General features: G+C 47.3%; 1 pseudogene; it reads left to right on the plus strand.

Moving 5' to 3' along the window:
- Positions 1–1,795, plus strand: part of LOC119568965 — a 3,846-nt pseudogene extending 2,051 nt beyond the window's left edge.
- Positions 1,796–14,291: the final 12,496 nt, after the last annotated feature.

Below are 14,291 nucleotides of genomic sequence, written 5' to 3' on the forward strand. Positions count from 1 at the left end.
GATGGGAAGAACGGTTATTTTGGGAAAACTTTTAAATGTTGAATTAATACTCAGTCTCACTGGCTGTAAAGAACTCCAAACTAGCATTAACATTAATGAGAAATAAAACTTCGTGCCATATATTTATTTCTGTTTGGCAATTTCTGCAACTCATATTGCAAAGTGATTCCAACTTCAGCTTTGCCCTCATTTTTTAAAGGATATCATTGACCTTTCACTACAGTTTAGCTTTTCTATAATTGAATGCGGTAAGATGATCAAAGGAAACCTCAAAAGTAAGTGTTGTAAACATACAGAAGTAGCCTAAGAAAGTCCCAAAAACAGATGTAAATGGCGATAATAGACAGGCACTTGTAAGACAATTTATATTTTACGCAGTATTCCGGACACCACCAATTGCTTTACGATGCAGGGATATTATTATGCGTGAGCATGAGAAATGGTGAAAAAGTGAGTGAGTGCGAGTGCGGTGTGACTCGGTGCATGTTGCTGGCTGTCCAAATCACAAACAAATTATTCGTTACCCATTACTATATCCATCCACGTAGCAATACTTCTTCATTCAACAGGTGGTTTATGTAGCAAGGAACCCGAAGGATGTACTGGTGTCTTTCTGTCATCACTCAAGAATTTTCAAAACCATAATTACGTTGGAAGTTTTGAGGACTTCGTAAAATACTTTATCGACGGGGACTGTAAGTATAGGCATTGAAGATTCATCAGTGATTCATATAGTCGTTCTGCATGATTATTATACATTTACTCGCTGCATATATATTTTTCCTTCAGTGGTGTATGGACCTTATTGGCAGCACCTGAAGGAAGCCTGGGAGAAGAAAGACAACCCTAATCTACACTTCCTCTTCTACGAGGATTTAAAGGAAAACAACATGGAAGAACTAAAAAGACTAGATGATTTCCTTGGCACTAAACTCACCAAGAGCAGCTGGACAATGTAAGCAGTCAAGCACCGACTTCTAGGTTGAATTTAATCCGAGTGTCTCATTTTACTTAACGATTGTTATTGTATTAACTGTAATTGTGATGTCATTTGAGAATTCGTGCCTTTAACCCGTCTGGTGGTTCTTGCAGGTGGCTCGCCACACAAGCTTTTCTCAGATGAAGGCGCGCGATTCTGTCCTCGGAGGCGGGGACATGGAGGCCGTCTTCAACATGGAAATCGTCAACAAGGACGGCGGCTTCTTCAGGAAGGGTGCGTGAACAGTGACTGTTGAATATTGCGAAATTTATAATAATTATTTGGATGAACATAGATCATCACCAAGCCCAGAGAGATAAATATTCACCCAGGCGTTTCTTCCCAAATAATGCTTTGTTTCTGCAGGTGAGGTGGGAGACTGGAAGGGGAAGTACACCCCCGAGCTGGAGGCCAAGGTCGACGACTGGATCAAGACGCGCCTCTCGGACCTGGGCATCGGCTTCAATACTCGGTGTGAGGCGGAGGCACAAGAGGCGATTTGCCTCCACGCCTTTACTCGAGGTTTTCAGAGTTTTGAGTGATTCGTGCACAGAGATCGCTCTTTCATTATTGTAATTATATTGTACTGATATTTTATTCTGAATTGTAATTATAACAGATGTTCCTGCACATTTTAAATAATTTACATTATTTTTACTCTAATTTATAAATGTGAACAATGATCACAGTGGAAGGGTAATAAACGTTTAAATCATATGTATTGTTACTTAGTACTGTATAAATAATTTTCGATTATATTTATGGAGTTACCTTGGGTTAACAAGAGCACGGCAAATAAAGCATAGTTTAAATAAATATCCCTTTGCATCCCAAATTCCTTTCCCCTAGTCTTATGCCCGTTGTGCTGGGGGGGGGGGGGGGGGGGGGGTTAGAAGATCACACCTTCCACTCGCCACAGTCTGCTCTCCTTCCCCTGTTCGTTTCCTTCTCTTCTCCAACCCCTTCTACTATCCATTCTTAAGGTGTGAGAGCCGTGTTGAAGGGATGAAAGGCTGACTTTGTGCCAGTCATGAACGGGGGAGGCCATGGGCACGACATTCCCTTGTTTAGTTGTTTATCACTTGGCCTGGAAAGGGACTCTGAGGAGTGGACAATTTCTCTCCCCAACATATCGTAGGCCTACCATGGCCAGTAATGAAGACTTTATACCATTAATAGGCTTCTCGGTCGGCTAAGGACTGCGCAGTCCTTGTGTTGCTGCTGTTGCTGTTGTGGGTCGTCTGGAGGATCGAAGATTGCTAATCTCGGTTCGTTCGTTCGTTGGAGATTTACGAAGATCTGGTTTCGCCCAGGCCTTCATACATATTGCCCGGCTGTGTCAGCTGTTATGCCTCTCATTTTATTCTCTGACACTCTATGCTTACCGTGGTGGCGGATTGCCAGCAGGCGCTCCTGCCGCCATGTAAGCATGCGGCATAATCTCTTTACCAGCCCGGCAGCTGCTGTGGCAGACCCTGTCTTAGAATTGTGTGTGCTTACAATTCTGTAAGTAATGTACTAGTGTGGCGTTCGGCTCGCCACAGTGCATGCAACACCTGTCTTAATAGTCAGTTGTCTGTATGATCTACCATACGTAATGGTAGAATGACTTCGGTACCTCAATTGATTGCTTCAGTTGGCTCATAACCTGTGTCATCTGAGTACCATCTGGCCTAGGGGGAGGACTCGTTTTCTCTCTGTGAAGCTGCAGAAGGAAGGCATGAGCTGTAACATTACATTCTGCCTTAAGATTTTTTGGCTCGGTTTTATGATCATGGCATTTGGGGCATACCCCTGCCATTGTCGCTAGTCTGTCAGCAAGCTCATTCCCTTGAGTCTATGTGGCTAGGGACCCAGTTTATGATTATTCTTCTACCCTGAGCAAGAATCCTCTGTGCTATGGTGAGGACAGTGGTCAGGAGGTAGATGTCACCTTTGTGTGAGCTTTGCTGTAGACAGTCAATGGCTGCACTAGAGTGTGTATGTATGACCACATATCCTTCTCTCAGGGACGCATGGGCTAGGGCTCCCATGATCGCAACTCCCTCTGCCTGTAGCAAGGAGGGTTGTCTGTTACCGTCATGGATTGTGTGGCATTCCTTGCTCCCAAAGCCAGCACCTGCAGTGTGGTTTTAAGGGATCGACTGATCCATCTGTGAAGTAGGTTCTACTTCCCAGAGGATGATGGCTCCCAATGACCTCTCAGCTTCTCCCTTTAGACTAGGCATGGTGTATTGATTCTTTCTCCTTGACAAGCTCATAACAGAACTCGATCAGGGTTTGTGCCCACGGTGGAGCTTCAATAAAGTTACGGTGGGAGGAGTTCATGCCTTTGGCAAGTAGTTGTTCTTTGAGCTGATAGCGTATCAACAACCCTGGCTGTGTGAGACAGCCAGGGGTTGTTTTCAAACAGCTCGTGGAGTACGTTTAGGCGTCTGAGTATTTTTTTTTTTTGTGGTCCTGGGGAGTCTGGATGACCTTTGAAAGGAACTGAGCTGCCATTAGATCAAATTGTGATTCCAGGGGGAGAAGGTTTGCCTCCATGAGAGGTGAGGACCTTTGTTCACCTGGGGCACCCAGAATGATCCTGGCAGCTTCATTTTGAACTGCTTCCAATTTTTATCTTAATCTGGCTTTGCGGCAATCAGGATTACCCAAGGTATTGGAAGACCTGGACCCATTCTAGGTCCATTCCCTGGATTTCAGACTTGTGCCTTGAACATTTTGTCTCAGAGCCAGGCTTTGATTGGCTGCAGAGATCTTTAGTCTGTCCTACAACACCCCCCAATCCCTGGCCCGTTGTTGTCCAGGGGGGGCTTAGGAGGCGCAGACTGGGACCCAATGATGGGGAACCCCCCAACCTCGGGACTCAGCCCTCGATCAACTAATTTTGCATGGTCTTTTTTTCTTCCCTCTTTTGTTTCTGTCCCTTCACCAACCCTTCTGCTATCCACCTCCTAAGGTGTGAGAGCCGTGCTGAAAGGATGAAAGGCTGACTTTGTGCCAGTCCTGAACGGCTGAAGGAGCCATGGGCACGGTATTCCCCTGATTTAGTTACTAGCCCTTACCCCTCAAGGGACCCTGAGGGGTGACTGTTTTTATCCCCAACATAACCCAGGCTTACCATGGCCAGTAATGAAAACATATCCCCACTATTAGGGGCAATGAGGCTTGCCCCTTTATCAAATAGCCCCAATGATGTAAACCCACCCAATTCCCTGACCCAAGGCTCTCCTTTGACCACGGCTCCGAACACTGCAATAACTACCCCCTCATCAATGCCTACTAGTACAGTAGCCAACAATCAACCCTTAAGGAACTTTCCACTCTTCCAGCATGCTCAACTTCAACACCTCTATCCCCACAACCTCCAACATCAACCACCCCATCCTCCCTTATTAATACCTTACAGCCTTATTGCCCACCTCTCCATAACACTACCCCCCTCAAACTACTCCATCTTCGTCACGCCCCCGCCCTTCTACTACCCCAAACTCTACAACAATCTTGAATACTCTCTTTAGCGCAGCCAAATGGGACCGATTTTTCGTGATCTCCCCCCCCAATCCCTTGCCCGTTGTTGTCGTGGGGGGGCTTAGGAGGCGGAGACTGGGACCAACGATGGGAACTCCCCAACCTTGGACTCAGCCCTCGACTCAACTAATTTTGCATGGTCTTTATTTTCCTTCCCACCTTTCGTTTCTGTCCCTTCACCAAACCCTTCTACTATCCACCTCCTAAGGTGTGAGAGCCGTGCTGAAAGGATGAAAGGCTGACTTTGTGCCAGTCCTGAACGGCCTGAGGGAGCCATGGGCACGGTATTCCCCTGATTTAGTTATCTAGCCCTTACCCTCAAGGGGACCCTGAGGGGTGGACTGTTTTTATCCCCAACATAATCCAGGCTTACCATGGCCAATAATGAAAACTTATCTCCACTATTAGGGGCAATGAGGCTTGCCCCTTTATCAAATAGCCCCAAAGATGTAAACTCATCCGATTCCCTGACCCCAGGCTCTCCTTTGACCACGGCTCCGAACACTGCAACAACTACCCCCTCATCAATGCCTACTAGTACAGTAGCCAACAACCAATCCTTAAGGAACATTTCCACTTTCCCAGCACGCTCAACTTCATCACCTCTACCCCACAACCTCCAACATCAACCACCCCATCCTCCTTATTAATACCTTACAGCCTTATTGCCCACCTCCCCATAACACTACCTCCTCAACACTACTCCATCGTCACGCACCCGCCCTTCGACTACCCCTATCACTACAACAATATTGAATACCCTCTTCAGCGCAGCCAAATGGGACCGATTTTTCGTGATCCCTCCCACAGCTCCCTACTCTGACAACACCCTTCTCTTCCAACATTGTCTCCAAAAACAAGTAGGTAAAGTCTCTTCCGTAGCCGACCCGACCGCTCCCGTCTTGTCACAGTACATCCGAAAACCAAGCTATAGCATTAACAAACTAACAGACATATATGGTAACCCCATCCTTGCAGAACCCCATCCAACCCTTAATAGTTGCACCGGAACAGTTTCAATCTCCCAGCAAATTGCCCAATCTATGACAAAGATTGGTCAGATTGTGGAGAAGACCTACTTGCCTGTCTCACAGACTATGATGCAACGTCAGTACAATGCTACTCCATTCCCCCCAGAGGTAATCGAAAGAAACCCACTAACATAGCCAAAATTACCTTCCGTAGACATGACCTTCCCTTTAACGTCTATATAGAGGAGAATCCCTCCTGTTCGTCCATACCAACCTCCTCCACATCAGTGCCAAAATTGTTGGCGTCTAGGACACCCAGCCAAACATTGCCGTTCCACAGCCAGATGCCCACTATGTGCCCAACCTGGCCATACCCGATCTAACTGCCCTGCACAATCACGCACATGTGCCAACTGTGGCGGCCCCCATAATGTATTTTATAGGGGCTGTCCCACCTACAAATTTGAGGTAGCAACTCTCAGATTCAAACTTGGACTCACACTACGTGAAGCCAGACAAGAAGCACGTCGACGTGGTTTCTCTCTTACTCCTTACTCCAGTAATACTGCTCATTCTACCAATTCTCCTAAACCCCCCCCCCCTACATCTAAACCCCCTCTTCTACCTCCTACCTTCCCAGTCAAACTCTTTTGCCATCCTAAATCCAGACACTCACAATCTCTACTACAGATATCTCAATCACCACCACAACCCCAACACCTTCCCCTCTCCCTCCTCGCACTACCCATAACAGACAGAACAAATGTTCCACCCCTCTTCCCCTACCACACAATCACCTCCACCTTCCTTTACTCCTTTGCTTGAGACACCAGTCCCTCTTCCCCCCTCACAAGAAATCCTATATTCCCCAAAACTCCAAACCAACTCAGAAGAAGAAACCATTGAAAATATTCAAGATTACCTAATGAAAACTGACACTCAACCTCCAAATCTTACAACTCCTGCTCCTTCCACACTCCAAGTAACTGCTGATATCCATCCTCCTCCTAACGATATCCCCCCTACACCCAATCCTCCTACCCCCTCCAACACAGCCCATCCCCCCCGACCCCAACCCCGCCCACATTAACCCTCCCACCATCCCCTCTATCCCTTCCACTCCCTCCTGGATACACACGTGAATCCCTTATGTCACAAGTATCCCCTTCCTCAGACCCTCCATCTCCTAATACCCCTCCTAGTAGAACACCAACTCCCACACCTCTCCATCTCAGACCTCTCAGTCCTTTTCCCACCCTCTAGCTGCTTCCCCCCTCAAAATCAGTAAAGTATAACTATCCTTCATTAGAATATTCGCGGTTTCCGCTCCCACAGACCTGACCTTCGTCATATTCCTCTTATAGTCCACCTATTGTATGCCTTCAAGAGACCTTTTTAACACATCCTCCAATACCAATCCCCAATTATCATTTTCTCATCCATACTTATCATCAAAACACCTTCACACCTCCTTCAAACCAATGTCCCTTGCACAGTTATCCTATCTTCCTTGTTCCTATGTATGTTCCCCTTTCAATCCCACCATCACTATTATCATGCCCACGTTTTGAAACAACCCGTACCTCTGCTTTCCCCATCTATCTCCCTTCACCGACCTCCCAACCTATCAGACATCCTTTCAGAATCCCACCACTTTCTGCTCAAACAACCTATTCTCTTTCCTCAAACGTATACATATCCTTCATCTAATCTAACTCCTTACCACACCCGACCCTAACCCTTTCACTCACCAATTCCTTTGCCCAGCTTAGACAACTAATCACTAACTCAACCACCCTTCCCAAACATTAACTATAGTGCTACATGACCTTAGATGTCTAGCACATTTCTCTTGCTTTTAACCATTAACCATTAACCATTCGTGATCCCTCCCACAGCTCCCTTCTCTGACAACACCCTTCTCTTCCAACAATGTCTCCAAAAACAAGTAGGTAAAGTCTCTTTCCGTAGCCGACCCGATCGCTCTCGTCTTGTCACAGTAACATCCGAAAACCAGCTATAGCATTAACAAAACTAACTGACATATATGGTAAACCCCATCCTTGCAGAAACCCCATCCCAACCTCAATAATTGCACCGGAACAGTTTCAATCTCCCCAGCAAATTGCCCAATCTATGACAAAGATTGGTCAGACTGTGGAGAAGACCTACTTGCCTGTCTCACAGACTATGATGCACATCATACAATGCTACTCTATTCCCCCAGAGGTCTTCGAAAGAAACCCACTAATATAGCCAAAATTACTTCCGTAGACATGACCTTCCCTTTAACGTTACATAGGAGGAGAATCCCCCCTGTTCGTCCATACCAACCTCCTCCACGTCAGTGCCAAAATGTTGCGTCTAGGAAACCCAGCCAAACATTGCCCGTTCCACAGACCAGATGCCCACTATGTGCCAACCTGGCCATACCCGATCTAACTGCTCTGCACAATCACGTACATGTGCCAACTGTGGTGGCCCCATAATATATTTAATAGGGGCTGCCATACCTACAAGTTTGAGTCTGAGGTGGCAACTCTCAGATTCAAACTTGACTCACACTACGTGAAGCCAGACAGGAAGCACGTCGACGTGGTTTCTCTCTTACTCCTTACTCCAGTAATACTGCTCATTCTACCAATCTCCTAAACCCACCCCCCCTACATCTAACTCCCCCTCTTCTACCTCCTACCTTCCCAGTCAAACTCTTTTGCCATCCTAAACCCAGACACTCCAATCTCTACTACAGATACTCCAATCACCACTACAACCCCAACACCTTCCCCTCCCTCCTCGCACTACCCGTAACAGACAGAACAAACGTTCCACCCCCTCTTCCCCTACCACACAAATACCTCCACCTTCCTTTGCCCCTACGCTTGAGACACAATCCTCTCTTCCCCCCTCACAAGAAATCCTTTATCCCCCAAAACTCCCACCAACTCCTCAGAAGAAACTATGAAAATATTTCAAGATTACTTAATGAAAACTGACACTCAACCTCCAAATCTTACACTCTGCTCCTTTCACACTCCAGTAACTGCTGATATCCATCCTCCTCCTAACGATATCCCCCCTACACCCTATCCTCCTAACCCCTCCCACACAGGCCCATCCCCCCCGACCCCAACCCCGCCCACATTAACCCTCCACCATCCCCTCTATCCATTCCATTCCCTCCTGGATACATACGTGAATCCCTTATGTAACCCTCCCACATCCTCTCTATCCCTTCTACTCCTCCTTGATAACACGTGAATCCCTTATGTCACAAATATCCCTTCCACAGACCCTCTGTCTCCTAATACCCCTCCTAGTAGAACACCAACTCCCACACCTCTCCCATCTCAGACTCTTGGTCCTATCCCACCCTCTACTGCTTCCCCTCAAAATCTCCAAAACGTACTACAATCTATATCACTAAAATATAATTATCCTTCACTGGAATTCGTGTTTCCGCTCCCACAGACCTGACCTTTGTCATATCCTTTCCTCTTATAACCCATCTATTGTATGCCTTCACGAGACCTTTCTTACACATCCTCCAATACCAATCCCCAATTTCATTTGTCTCTTCCCCACATTCCTTTATGTCTCGTCCATACTTACCTCTGCTTTCCCCCACCTATCCTCCCTTCACCGACCTCCCAACCTATCAGACATCCTTACGATCCCACACTTTCTGTTTCAACAACCTATTCTCTTTCCTCATACATACCCTCCATCTAATCTTACTCCTTACCACACCCGACTCTAACCCTTTCACTCACCAATTCCTTTGCCCAGCTTAGACAACTAATCACTAACTCAACCACCCTTCCCTAACATTAACTATAGTGCTACATGACCTTAGATGTCTAAGGTCATGATCTAAGCACATTTATCTTGCTTTTAACCATTAACCATTAACCATTGTCCTACAACACTCCTCAGATACAAGGTCCAGACAGTGACTGGGCTTTACTGAGGCAGTGTGGTCCAGTAGAGATGTTTGCGAGATCGCTGCATAGAGGTGTATGTTGAGGATACAGGACATTAGGGTGTTGAAAAGGGCTGGATTGAGGAGCCCCCCCTGAGGTGTTCCATTTTCTAGTGGTATGTGCTGTGGTAGGTGACCATGATATTGACTTTGGCTGTTCTGTTCCGAAATAGTCACCTATCCAAGTCAGGAGCTTTCCTCTGATTCCCTTCTGGATCAGGCTCTATTTAATAGCAAGAGGACTTGTTAATTCAAAAGCCTTCTCCAGGTCTAGGAATACTACCACAGAAGTGACAGTGCTGATTGTGCTTAAGAATGTGGCTATGCTTTGTGCTGTGCTCATGCCCCCCGTGTGCCATGGATGGTGTTCATTGGGGGTCCCTTTTCCCACTGGAGTCGGTTTAGTATCATTCTCTCGGCCATCTTGCCCAGACAGCTGAGGAGAGAGATGGGACTGTACTTCCCTGGCTCCTTTGGTTTTGTGAGGGGAAAACTATGATAGCCCTCTTCAAGCTAAAGGCTGCCAGTCCTAGGTGGGAAATGTTTGGGGTACAAGATCCCATCAGAACCCGGGGGCCTGTGCAATAACTGTTTTTGTAGATTTTTCTTAGTTCCCTCAGAGAGGAGATAACATCTGAGTTATCGGGTTCGGCTGCCCTTTCTCTGATATGAGCAAGTCTGCCTAGTTGTAGGCATTGTTGGTTTGCCCTCAGTTCATCTGGCAGACTGTTGGGTGCCTGTTCTCGCAGAGAACTCTTGCACAGTCTGTTTGCTTCTGATTGAGGGTCATGGTGTGTGCACCTAGGGGTTTGGGGCGGCTAGTAGCTCGCCTGACCTGTTGCCAGAGCTCTGTAAGGGTGGTTCAGTGGTCAAAGGCTCACACCATTCCGCCACTTTCCTGCCTGACTTATGGCAGTTTCCTTGGCATCCCTGACTGCTTCTTAAGAGTCTGTAGGAGGGCTGGGTTTTGTCAGTGATTCTTTGCCTTCGACTGTTTTCTGCACTTGTTCACTCTGTGGTTGACATCCTTAATCTTGTCATTAAGTACCAGTATCTTTATAACTCCTGACCATGGCCGAGTGTGAGACTACTTGATTTATGGCACTGATAAGTCTGGCTTCAAGCACCTCCACATTTTTACTCTGTGGGGGTTTATTGCTTCAAAGACAGTGGGGCCAAGGCATTCTGAAAGGCTTACCGGTTGCCCTTGTCTGTTTTCCATCTTGGATTTGCTTGTGGCATTTGGGCTGGGCCAGCATCCATAAGTAACAGTGCCATAATGGTCACTTGTGACAGGCTCATTGGCACACCATCTAATTCTCTCCACCAGAGTCGCCAGCGTTGGCTCTTGGCTATTGAGAAGAGCGATCACGAGGAAAGTCTCAAGCACATTGGCTATGTGATGGCTGGCCGCATTTGGTGCCCTGCAGGGAGCTAGGATGGGGTGGTGTGCATTGAAGTGTCTACCCCTATGATCACTCAGTTTTGTGCTGCAGTAGCACAGACCTAGATGATGTCTAAGCTCCTACAGCCTGGCTTGCTGTACACATTGTACACTTCAAGGGGCCCCCAGCCAGGGTGAAACTCAACAGCAAGAGATTCAACACCTCCCACAGTGCAGTACATCGGCTATTGCAGAGCAAGGTGTTGTTGCTCTGACCAGGGTGATCAAGCCTCTTTGGCCAGCTGTGCTTGGCAACATGAAGACATGATACCCTGAGAAGCGAACAGTCCCCTCTGTTAATGTCTCCTGGAGCATGACAGTGTCAATGTTCCTTGATCGCACTATTGCGTGGAGGATGGCATTTCTTGTATTGAAGTCATAGATGTTCCATTGTAGTATGCTTAGATTGTTTGTCATAATGTTACTCGTGATTGTTACATCAGAGACGTATTCGGATTCAGAGTCTGTTATATCGGAGTCTGACAAATCCATTGCTGTTTGTCAAGCTATCCATGGGTCCAGTGGGAAGTGGAGAGCCTTTGGAACGTCTGACTCTTGTGAGTTTGTTTTTTCTCACTTCAGGCTTTGTCTCTGTATCTTTTCTCTTTGCTGACTTTACCTGGGTAAGGTCAGCTTGTTCTGGCACTGGCTGCATAGATTCAGCCTGTTCTGGCTCTGCCTGTGAGGGCATGGCCAGGATTGTAGTCGGGAGGGGAGTCTCTTCCTGGGGTGAGGGTGGGGCTGCTTTGGCTCTGTTCAGCTTCCTCCCTTTCAGGACTGCAACAGTCTGGGTCATTGCCATCATGGCGACTGCGACTGCCTTCTCCACCTCCTCACTCGACCTCCCCAAAGCTGTTGCTACTGCAGTGACTACAGCAGTCAACAGGAGAGTCATCTTCCTCATCAAAGAAGAGATTATCATCTCATGGGGAGGCTTTTGCAGTGCTCTTTGAACCTTTATTCCTGTGATTCTTTTTCTGCACTTTTGAAATTGTTGGAAACTCCTTTTTATTGGAGATATCCAGTGTCAGCTGTGGAGAGCTTCCTTCCTCTTTGATCACCAAATATCGGATACCGGTGACAAATCTCTCACCTGACCTCCTTCTCTCTGTCAACAACCTCCTCAACAACCCTGAATACAACACCTACGAACTCCTCAAGGAAGCAATCCTGCAGCGAGTGGCGCCCTCTCCATGAAACGCATTGTGCACCCTCTTCACAATAACGTCACCAGACGGCCGTACTCCCTCCGAGATACTCAGACACATACAGCGCACCTTCGCCCGTGCCAACACACACCTGCCGCCCAATATCCTGCGCTTGATGTTCCTCCATCGAGCAACTAGCCTCGAAAGCTGATGACATCCTGGCCATGCAGAACACTGCCCAAATTCTCGCGCTTCTCGCACATTGGAGGCTGCCAACTGCTCACCCATCAACGTATATGGCACCCCGCACTTGAAGCTGACGTGGGTTTTCCTGGTCGCTGACGTTCAGCAACCAATCCTGGGAGCAGACTTCCTTGTGCACCATGGCTTCACAGTGGACCTAGAACAGGGAGTCCCTAGTACACCAGTCTGGGGCCCGCAACTTCGCCTCATCAGCCCTTGTACGCGCCCCTCACATCTACACAGTAATACCCAATGAATGCACCTATCAAGCTATGCTTTGGGACTTCCTAGTGCTGATGAAGCCCATTAACATGGCAACAACACCGCTACACACTGTCACACACGACATCGTCACGACTGGGCCACCAGTCTATTCCTGTTGCAGGCCCCTTTCACCAGACCGTTTCTGTATCTACATTCAAAAGTCCTCTACTCATGTTCCCCCTACACCCCTTTCACTTACTACCTCCCAATTCTCCCCAACCCTTCTGCTCCATCTATATCAACCCCCATTCCATCCCTGCTATCGCCTCCAGTCCCTCCCAGATACACATGAATCCTTTCCTTCACCAATGACACCCCTACTGATACTTTACTTCCTTCCTATCATCCCGTATTTCATCCCCAAGCTCCTACCATTTTTGCCCTTATCCCTCTTCTATGTAGGTGTATTTTCTAGTTTCTGTTCTCGCAGACATGATCTCCAAGAGACTTTTCTTACACATCCTCCTGTACCAATTCACAATTACCATTATATCTCTTCCTCACACTCATTTTCTGTCTCATCTACATATCCATCAGAAAACATCGCCTGTTATATCTTTCAAACCACTGTCCCTTGCACAGTCATTTTCTTTGCTGCTGAATCACAGTTATTTCAGTCTATTTCTCCCCTTTCCACCCCATGAACTTTGTTGCCTTTGAAACTCTATTTTCCTAACTAAAATCACCTTTCCTCATAGTAGATTATACTGTTTAGGGTGAACCCAACACTACCTCCCATGGCCAATCCTTAGAATGCTTCCTCTCCACAACTGACAGTATTCTTAATTCAGATTGCTCCCCATCTCTCCATTTATACTTTTTTTGGTCAATTCTAAACCACTTTCCTGTTCTTCATGTTTCTACTTCATATGTCCTGCTTGAGCACATGAGGGAGCTCGGAATCATATGCCCTTCCAGCAGCCAGTGGGCATCCCCCCTGCACCTTGTACAGAAGAAAGACGACGATTGGCGACCTTGTGGTGATTATCGCCATCTCAACACAGTTACCGCGCCGGATTGCTACCCTCTCCCGCACCTTCACTCCTTCACACGTGAACTCTCAGGATGCATGATCTTCTCCAAGATCAACCTTGTCCGAGCATACCACCAGATTCCCATCGTCGAGGAGAACATCCCAAAGACAGCTGTAACCACCCTCTTCGGCCAATACGAATTTCTTCAAATGCCGTTCGGCCTCCGCAACACCTGCCAAAGTTTCATGGATGATGTCACCTGTGGACTACAGGGTGTTTTCGTCTACATCGACGACATTCTCATCGCTAGCAGCAGTCGTGAGCACCTCTACGCCCTCTTCGGCCGCCTGCAGAAAGCCGGAGTCGTCATCAATCCTGGTAAGAGTCTGTTTGGAGTCACCTCTCTTACTTTCTTAGGTCACACAATCACCGTAGATGGCATCACCCCAGCTCAGGAGAAGATCAGCAGCATCAGGCAGTTCCCTAGGCCAACAACCAAGAGACAACTTTAGAAGTTCCTCAGTATGATAAATTTCTTCAGGAGGTTCATTCCCAAGTGTGCACCCCTATTGGCTCCCCTACAAAACCTCCTCATCCCATCCAGGTCAAAACGCGGCAAAGACATTACCTGGACCCCTGAGGCGACCAAAGTTTTCGAAATCAGCAAAGATGCCTTAGCCTCGGTGAGTCTCCTCAACCACCCGCAACAGAGGGTAAGGCTCAATATAGCCGTTGATGCCTAGGACACTGCC

The sequence above is a fragment of the Penaeus monodon genome, unplaced genomic scaffold, assembly GCF_015228065.2.
Source record: "Penaeus monodon isolate SGIC_2016 unplaced genomic scaffold, NSTDA_Pmon_1 PmonScaffold_1183, whole genome shotgun sequence".
NCBI classification, from domain to species: Eukaryota; Metazoa; Arthropoda; class Malacostraca; order Decapoda; family Penaeidae; genus Penaeus; species Penaeus monodon.